Genomic DNA, 10,226 nt, shown 5'->3' with positions numbered 1-10,226 from the left:
ATTATCTGAGGTATGTTCCTTTGATGCCTAGTCTGTTGAGGGTTTTTTAATCATGAATGATTGTTGGATTTTATTGAAGGCTTTTTCTTTGTCTATTGAGATGAATGTATCACCAATTTCCAACTTCTTTTCTATCTTAGCACTCACGATGGATGATGTTTATTGCTAAGCTATTTAGCTTTATTTCTACTAGCATTTGTTTACTTCTTCCTCCGCCCATTCTTTCATTCTCTTTTATAATTTCCTGCACTCTATTGTATTGATTGAACTTTTTAATGCTTTTTACCCTCTACTTGTTCAGAAGTTATATATGGTCTCATTTTTATGGTTAACTTTAAGTTCTAACATTTACACTTGACTTAACAAACCTAAAATCAATATCTTTCTTATGGAAAACCTTACAAGAAATTTAGAGCAATAAAACTTTAATCACCATGACAGTATAACCATAATAGGTATAGTTCTTACACTCTACTGTAACTACTCTCTCATTCAAAAAAGTTTATCAAATGAAAGGAAGTAAGAATAAATGATATTGGAGTAACCTATATTGTACTGTAATTCCTAAAAAAATAAAAAAGTATACTGAAAAATGCAAAAAAAAAAAAATAAATAAAATTAGGTTAATATTGTTACCTGTGGAAATGTATTCTGGCTTCACATACTTTCACTGAATTCCTTACCCAGATAATTTAGCAATTCATGTATTCTAATGAAACTATTCTGGAGTTCAAGAAGACACCAACAGCTTTTGGCATAGAGAAAGAATTCAGACGCGTATATGTTCAAGTGTTGACTCTAATACTTATTAGCTGTGTGACCTTCAGGTAATAATTTGAACTTTCTGAGTTTTAGTTTCTATAATTTTGCTTACCTTTCAAAGTAGGTATGAAAAAATGAAGCTGATGAAAGTGATATAAAGGTTATATATTAAAAACCTGGCACAGAATCTACCACAATGCAGACAATAAATGAAGCACTTTTCAAAGTTATTTTATGCAAAACAACATTACATACAATCAGTTTCTATCCTAACTGAGCTGTGATGGCATACAATTTAAGCACTTGGAAGCACTTTCTCAACAATCAAAATAACAGTGTAATTCATAACAATTTTAAGATACTAGTCACATAAACCCTATTAAATGACATTGGAAAACAGTTCAAAAACTATACTATCTAATTATATTAGATGATAGCTAAAGTACATTTTTTGACAAAAACCATCCTATGAAATCTATCACTTTTAACTTACAATACTGTATCAATGCAGCAATTAAAAAAAAAAAATGAGATCATGTCTTTTGCAGGGACATGGATGGAGCTGGAGGCCAATATCCTAAGCTAACTAACACAGAACCAGAAAACCAAATACCACCTATTCTCACTTATAACTGGGAGCTAAGTGATTAAAACATATGGAAACATAGAGGGAAAAAACACACTGGGGCCTTTCAGAGAGTGGAGGGTAGGAGGATGGAGAGTAGCAGGAAAAACACCTAATGGGTACTAGGCTTAATACCTGGGTGATGAAATAATCTGTACAACAAACTCCCAAGACACAAGTTTACCTATGTAACAAACCTGCACTTGTACCCCTGAACTTAGAAGTTAAAAAAGGGAAATTTACAATACTACTACCTTTATCAACTGCCACATTTGTCATGCAAAACCTTGAAAGCTCCATGCATTTAAATGTTGCCCATACATTAGGTGTTGACTTGGCTCATCTCAGACGTAATTGAAGCATGGGAGACCTATAACTTCTAGCATTAATCATGTAAACAAAATATATAATCTATTTTCATTTTGTTTCAGATTTAAGCAATACTAACTAAAAGTTTTAAATAGAAAAAATAAATGTCACCTAGTAGATATATATTTATGCTATTATATAAGAAAGTATAGTATATCCAGATACTATCCAGTAGATCAGATGTGGCAAGAGAAAAACAGATTTTTCCACATTTAACTGAATTTAAAAATGTAGATGATAGAAGAATAAAATAGTCCATAAGGTGAAATTAGTAAAATCTGTGAAATATGCTTTAAGCATGCATCTTAGCATGCCTAAGAATCATTGAGAATCACCTTACCTTCTGACTCCTTTAGTGCATGAGTTATTTAAATTATTCTGGGGAAAAAAGACAATAAGAGAAGTTTATAAAAAGGAACGCATATATATTAGTCTAGGGAAACCATCACAGAAGCAGAAAAGATATAGACTGAAGGTATATCCTAACTGTATTTATTTCTGATAAAGAATTATTCAGATACCTAGCAATCGGGAAATGGTTGTATATAGAGGAACTGTTGTTTATATATAGATAATAGGATTTTGGGAATATCATATTAGAAGAGTACCTCATAAAATATACTGTCATTTTCATTCTTATACATTTCTTCATACATTCCACAGCCATTTATTATACTTACTGAGTGTCTATTATGTGCTAGGAACTATTTAACTGAAGGACAGCACTGTAGAAAGTTAACTGTGCTGTTATCCTTTATATAAAAGATGTAAAATTTTGATTCTCTCATTTTGTACTTTCTACTTTCTACAATAAGAAGGAAAGATTTTTAAAACATTTTTCTTTTTAACTTTTGTAACCAGCAAAGTATTACTAGATATACATAGCTATTAAAAGTTAAAGCTTAGAGGTATTTGAGCCAGTGCATTGTTTATAAGATCAACGACTCAATAGGTAAGTCAATAAGCGCAAGCTGAGTTGTTTTGAGCTTTTCCTAGGGCTTTGCTATTGTAGTAGAGTGTAACTAGAATTGTTTAAAACATTGATATAAAACGCTGAGTTTTAAGAGTAAAAAAACTTAGTCTAAAAAGATATATTTTGGCTTGCTGCCACACAATACAAACTAGAACTATAAAAATATGAAAAGGAAACGTATAGATTTATCTTGTAATGATCAGATGGCATCCGAAAAATATTCACAGTTTGGGGATTGTCATTACAAATGAGAATCTATACATTTCAACTATGGTTAGTGGAGAAAGATAGTAAAAATAGGTTTACACCATCACAGGGTCCTAGCATCGTCTATCGACAGGTAAACTCTAGGAACAGACTAGCTTTGGTCTGAGAAAAGAACAAGACAAAAACAAATTAAAGCAACATGTGAGGCTATCGTTCAGCAAAATATAGTCGAGAGCTGTCTCATAGAGAACAACAGAAGGTTGCAGGTTCAAAGGGGATATTTAATCAAAATAAATGGCACTCCATAAAGTTAGCAGGTAGGACTCTGTTTTGTCAAAGTTCAAATGATTTTGGTCTCATTTTAAATGTGGTGCAACTTGAGGTTTGCCCATCATGTCACAGAAAAGGAGTCTATGAAGAAAGGTGACCTAGCCCTCTGCCATTTATCACAGCAATTTTAACTGCAAGCTGGTGTTTTCCAATGATGGTTTAGAAAAGGACTTTGAATGGCACCATTGCAAAGTGCACAACCACTGAAAGACGGATGGGGGAGTAGAGCTCTGAGAAGCAGAAAATGTAAAAGACACTGTGTCCAAACAGAGAATAGTTGTCACTGAAGATTTTTACACTGGGAAATGTCATGCTCAGATTTGGATTTTAGAAAGACCACTTTGACTGCAATGTCAAAAAATGGATTGGAGTGGTGAACAAAGGAGGCAGAGAGACAGAATTAGAAACATGAGGTGATGATTTCCTAAGCTATGGTTGGAACAGTGTAACTAGAAAGAAGTGGAAAAAGGGGGTGAGTTTAAGAATGTAAGAAAAGGAACCTCTGGTGATTAATTGAATTTGGAAAATATGAGCTAGAAAATAAACTTAATTCCTGTTTTTTTTTTTTTTTTTTTTTTTTTTTCTTGGACAATTGGATGGAGGATTGTGCCACTTACCTGGGGTTGTAGACAAAGTATTGAACAGGTTGATAGAAAGTAGAGAATGACAGTTTCAACATGGGAAATGTAGACATAACCAATAGGTAGTTGAATACAAGGGTCTGGAACTCAGGAGAGAAATATGGCCCGAAGAACAATTTTTGCCATGAGTATGGAGGGGACCATCTAGAAAGAGGGAAGAAAGCACTTTATGGGAAAAAAGAGAAACTCAAGGAGCAGTAATTGCAGGGATAGGAGAAAAACAAAGATGACAGTGCCATGAAGATGAAATAAATAGTATTTTAAGAAGAAATAAATGCTTATGAAGGTTGTATGTCATGTAAAGCATAACCTAGGGCTAAAAACATATTTTAGGCTTAACATGTATGGGGTCACTGGTCACCTGGCGACTTATGTCAGTGGAACCATAGGGATGTAAGGGAGAGAAATCAAGGGTAGACTACTCTTTAAAGAATTCTGGTAACAAATGGAAATAAGAAAGAAATGTCAGTAGCTTGGAAGAATAGCTAGGCTGAGGAATAAATTCAATTTATAGTAAGAGGAAAAATTTGAGCATGTCAGTAGGCATCAAGAAGTTGGACATGTAAAAGGAAAAGTCATAATTCAGAAGGAATCTATAAGAAGAAATGGGAAATTCAGAGCTTTAGTGTAGGGATGAGTCTTATGAATTCACCTATAGTGTAATCATCATGGTAATTTGTATATTTAACTAATTTTTAGAAATAAGATGTACCACATCCTATAAAAACATGCAAGACTAAATACATAAATAACATCAAAGTAAAGGCCTCTAACTCTTGTGGGAATCCACTGTTCTTCTCCACCATCTTTGAGACCACTAAAGAAGGTATTGTCAGCAGTATTTTTCCTGATGAGAGTTTCAGAAGAATCCTAGAGAGATATCTATAGAGTATAAGTGAACAGCAACAACTAGATTAGAGAATGAACAAATTTGGTATCAAGTTAAACATACAGATTTCAGGCTACAAATTAAAAACATTGACCTGGAGAATATAGCCACTGAGCTATTTTATTGAGGGAAATTTGTTTTCAAATCCAGACAGAAAAGAAATTGCGAAAAGAATATACATGTTTTTCAATGTGTTTGGTTACCTATTGATGAGCATTCCCACTACCTATCATGGCCATAACAAATTACCCAAACACTTTGTGGCTTCAGATGACAGCATTCAATAATTTGGGTGAAAAATCTGTAATGTGGGCAGGCATCTGGGGAGGCAGTTCAGCTCTGCTCCATGCAGAAACAGCTGAGGCAGCTGGACCAGGGTAGGTGGACAACTTAAAAGATGGCAATTTCGTGTTGGCTGCGTGCTGGAAGCTCATCTAGAACTGTCACCTGGAGTCCCAGTTTCTCTGCACATGATCCTCTCTAATGAGAGGACTTGGGTTTTCTCACACCTGAATTCCAAAAGTGAGTGTTCTGAGATAGAAAATGGAAAATGGAAAGTGTACGTCTCTGTCGCCTGAGTACAGAAACTGACATACCACTCAGTAATATTCTATTAGTTGCTGCAGTCACAGAGTGTTCCCAGATTCAAGGGGAAGGGACAAGGGATATAGACCATGGTCTCTTGATGAGAAAAGTGTCAAAAAATAAATAAATCTGAATATTAATCTTTTTTTTTCAAATTTCTTCAACAATACGAGATACAGAGGATTCCATACCTCTGCATCACCACCATTATAAGAAACTATCATTTTGACTTAATACTTTTGGTAATAATATATCAATTTACTAAAGACTGTCATATATAGATTTACCTTTCAAATGGGGGTGAGGTATTTTTAAAAACAAATCTGCCCAACGATCATTTAGGAGGACCAGACATCTGAAGCACTCTACCAGATGCACAGTTTAATGAATATTTCCCCCAGGAAATCCTGATGGGTCTATAGCCCCTCTGTGTATACATCTGGCTTCATCTGGAGCATCTCGGTCCCATCTCCAGCATGACTGTTAACTTTAGTGATGCTGCCCGTAGAGCTGATGTCTATTAAGGCCAGCCAATTACATTACTTTGCTAATTGTATTAGAATATTTAACTGAGCAGAGCCTCTTGGTGTTTTGACAGATAGATTGTACTGCATAAATAAAAGTGCTTATTCAAAGTGGCAAATTTGTTTTCAGATTTTCCTTGGAGATGGCAGTTAGCATATGACCCTCTGCTATTATTTTTTAGGATTCACATTCTGAATTTTGTAAATGATTTTGGAGTCTCAAAACAGAAAACAAATTCTTTGCCAAGTATTTCTTTAGCAGAATCAGCAAATCCACATCCTCCAAATAGCAGGAGGATGGGGATCCTGGTCATGTTTTTATTATCCTGCTCTAATGAACCGAGTCCAAATTTCCAAAACGCGAGTTCTGTGTTTTCGGCTGCAGTCTCTGAGATTTGTAATCCTAGACTGGTGCCAGGGACTTTGTTTTCCTATCAGCAAAACACGGGAAACCATATTTGCAAATTCTTCAAGATCTCCCAAAACAATCTGTTACAAAAATGAAAACTATTATTATGACAGGACTTAGCCCACAATTTGTTTATTATGCACAGTAAGCTCCTTATTTATTCTGATTGAAAGCAATCACAAGTCTGTTCAACACTCAGAGTGGGTGGAAGTAAGCCAAATCCAATCTAAATGCTGAGGACAGAAAGCACAGGCACCGGTAAAACTTCACGGTAAATGTCAGAGTATGAAGGGTGAGGGAGGATGTTGACCTTGAGTATGGAGACAAATTTGATTCCTGTACTAGAATCCAGAACCTAAGACCTTATTCTTCCCCAATAAAAAGGAGATTAGCTTTGTCTACTATAGTAAGCGGAGTTTATTTAATACTTTCAAAGAATAGCTGGGGCTATTGAGGTGTGTAGGAGAAAGCAAAAAATTCTATATACTTCATGCCTCCTCTTCACTGACACTCATCCTAACCCTAAGAACAAGAGACCCTCTCAGCTCTGAATGAATTTTTGGACTCCTATAAAACATACAAATGAATGATTTTTTCCAATAATTTTCCAATAGGGTGCTACCTAACCAGTCGAAAATTCGTATACATTTGCTTCATGTTTTTTTGCTTAATTCAAAGTTTATTTAATTCAAAGTTTATTAAATTCAAGAGTTCATACTCTGTGAGCTATTTCAGGGTATTTTAGGATAAACTCTTGAAGACGTATGAATACATTTGGAGGCTAAAATAACTTTAATGGATAGAGGCTATTGAAAAACTGACCTGTTAAAACACTTAAACTACTTATTACTTGCATGAAGCACCTGGTTCTTGTAGTTGAGTTTGGGAAAACTAAGGAGAAACACCCTGTTCTATCCATAAAGTCATAAATTGTAATCTTACTTTTCAGGATTTCTACATGTATTCCATTTTTCTTAAAATTAAAAAAAAAGTGTCATATAATATGAAAAGTTATGCCTGTGCCTGTGGAAAAGAAAAGACAACTCTCAAGAATTACTTTAGTGGTATATTCATTAGGCAGGCAAGGCAGAGAAGAGATAAAGCTAGTGAGGGTCCAATGAGTATTCAGCTTATCATAAATTGAAGCCATCTAGGTTCAGAAAATACTTTGCAGGGTATCTTTGTTCTGCTTATTCATTTTATGAGCCTATCTACTTGGGAGTTGCCTCTGGTCCTCTCCATAAATTCTAAGATGGCATGTGATGATATAAAATATCCACTCTATATTTGGAATGCCAGTAAAAATGAAATAATGCATATTGAATTTTTTCTCTATCTAAAATTTTAAAATTATAAACTATAATATTTAACTTACTAAAATACAAAATGTCAGCTCTCATAATCACTCTCATCTTATTCTTGACATCTTGCTAATGCAATTACAGAACTCAGTCACATGGCCTCACTCAGCTGCAATAGAGCTTGGAAAATATTTAGTTATGGATCCAAAAGGGAAGAGTGATTGATTTAAACAACTAGGCATTCTCCACCACAAAAGCCTATATGGTAGGCTTTAATGTAATGACAAAACAATGTATTTTGAGATCACTGGGGCTCTCAGCTCTTTTGAAAAATCTATATATTTTTTTCTATCAGACTAAAATTTTCCCTAAAAATAGCTGTTCTTAAATGCTTTCATTTACTGTCCCAATTCCCAACTGCAACATACCTTATTCCAACTCCAGTCTCTCTTGTTCGTCAGCCAGCTACAGCATCTTCAACGACTGTTCTATTTAACCTCGGACCACCATTGGCCTAGTGTCAGTGCTTGGAGAACGTTGTGACACCACTGCATTCTAGATAGACCTAACACTCCAGCCTCTGACAGCTGGAGCTCAACTCCTCAAATTCTTCACTGAGTAGTGGTAACAAAATCCTGGTGGCTTCTCTCCTGTGTTCTGGCTATCACTGGGATCACCATTACTTAAATCTGCCTTTACTTTTGACTTAGTAAGTGACTTTAGTTAAGTGATTCCATTCACTTACTAAAGAAGAAATATTGCCACTGAGATCTCGGGGAAATGGTCTATCTATTCACTAAATGTTACCTATCATTGTAAACATCATAAGGAACAGGATTCAAAAGATTTTGGTGAGTTTACAATACTAGTTAAGAAAAGCACTAGTTAAGGAACCCCAAGACTGAGTTAGATAGAACCAGATTCAAAATGAAAAGATAAAACAATTTCTTAGAGATCTGGAGAACTGGGAAAGGATTCTCAAGTTCAAGATGAAAGAAACAAATTAGTTTGAAAGAATAGTGAAAATCACAAATATCCCAGAAACTGTTACACTTTCACCAAGATTTTCAGTTGTTAGGACTCATGTTTTTACAGTTGTATTAGAGACAAAAAAAAAAAAAGATAAATGCACTTATTTTCAGTCATTCCCATGTCTACCACCTTCTTTGCACATGTAACCAGTTTATTCTTTTCTGACACATAATTGTACATATATATCAGGTACATATATTTTCAGTACAATGTGTAATGATTAAATCAAGGTAATTGACATATCTATTACCACAAACATTTATCATTTCTTTGTGTTGAGGCATTTCAAATCCTCTGGTTATTTTGAATTATATAACAAATTATTGTGTAAACAGTTTACTCTTGAGATTCAAATTGAAGTAAATCTGAAATAATTTTATTTGTTCAAACATCTTATACTTGTGATAGTCTTCAGTGGAGTGGAGAAACCCTCCTGTCGATTCTAGTTGAAGACACTGGTATCATTATGGAAACTTAATTTCCTATTATTGTTGGACTGGTAAGCACACATACTGAGGGAATATTCAACTTGTTTTGAAATAAATCTCCTTTCTATCTCCTGCCATCAGCCTAAAGAAAAACAGCCTTTGAATAATTGCCTAAAACATGCTATTTATTTCTGAAATTAACAGAAAGGGCCTGTTTCAGGATTCATTTAAATCATTTAACTGCCACAGAAAATACAGAACTCTGAATTACGGCTTTTCTTAAACATATAAAATCTATGGATAAGACTGTTAAGCTTTACTGTGCAAAGCCCTGCTATCAAATCCTCATAACCCTGTATGCAAATACCATGCTTACAGAGGATCTTCATCTATGATCTAATATCTTCATTTTAAAATGAGCTAGCTAAAGGTTCTGAGTTCATTATTCCTATCTCTTTATTCTCATTCAAATTATTATGTTAACATTAATCTATTTATTAGAACACCTTTCAGCTAAGAATATTAAGGAGCTTTGACAAGCACAAACTAAATCTTCCCTGAAGAGTAGGTTGGCACAAGCTAAGATAGAATGATAGGTAAGACAAAAAAACAATGTAGAGGTTAAATTATTGTGCTCAAGGTCAATCAGGGAAATAGTCAGTGTCTACTTTATATCCAATAGGTTAACCCTTTGCAAATGAAAGACTCAAATGGCCAAATGACACTTACTTCTCAGACAAGGTGTTTGCAAGGATAAACTTTGAGACAAGAGAACTAGCCTTAAATTGAAGAGTTCCTGACAACAGCAATTTGACAAGCACCTAACTGGATTATCTCTTAAATCCAGATTTTAATTGGTCCACTCAAGTATGTATTTTAGAATAGTTATTGACACATATTATATAGCACTGAGAATCCTGAGCGTGAATACTATGATCTTTCCAATCTTGGTAAACAAGAAATTAAGAAAAAATCCAGTGCAGCCTAAATCTGCTCAATCCAGAGGAAGTCATCTTTCTTATTCTGGTGTGTCCTGTGTGTCTCTGGCGGTGAAGAAAGATGCCTATCAGAGGGCAGCATATCATACCAGTACTATTTTCATCAACTGAATATAAGAAATATATATACCTCAGTTACAAAATAACTATAAA

Source organism: Papio anubis, chromosome 5 (genome assembly GCF_008728515.1).
Source record: "Papio anubis isolate 15944 chromosome 5, Panubis1.0, whole genome shotgun sequence".
NCBI lineage: Eukaryota > Metazoa > Chordata > Mammalia > Primates > Cercopithecidae > Papio > Papio anubis.
The sequence above is the reverse complement of the archived record's forward strand: the minus strand, read 5'-3'. Positions refer to the sequence as shown.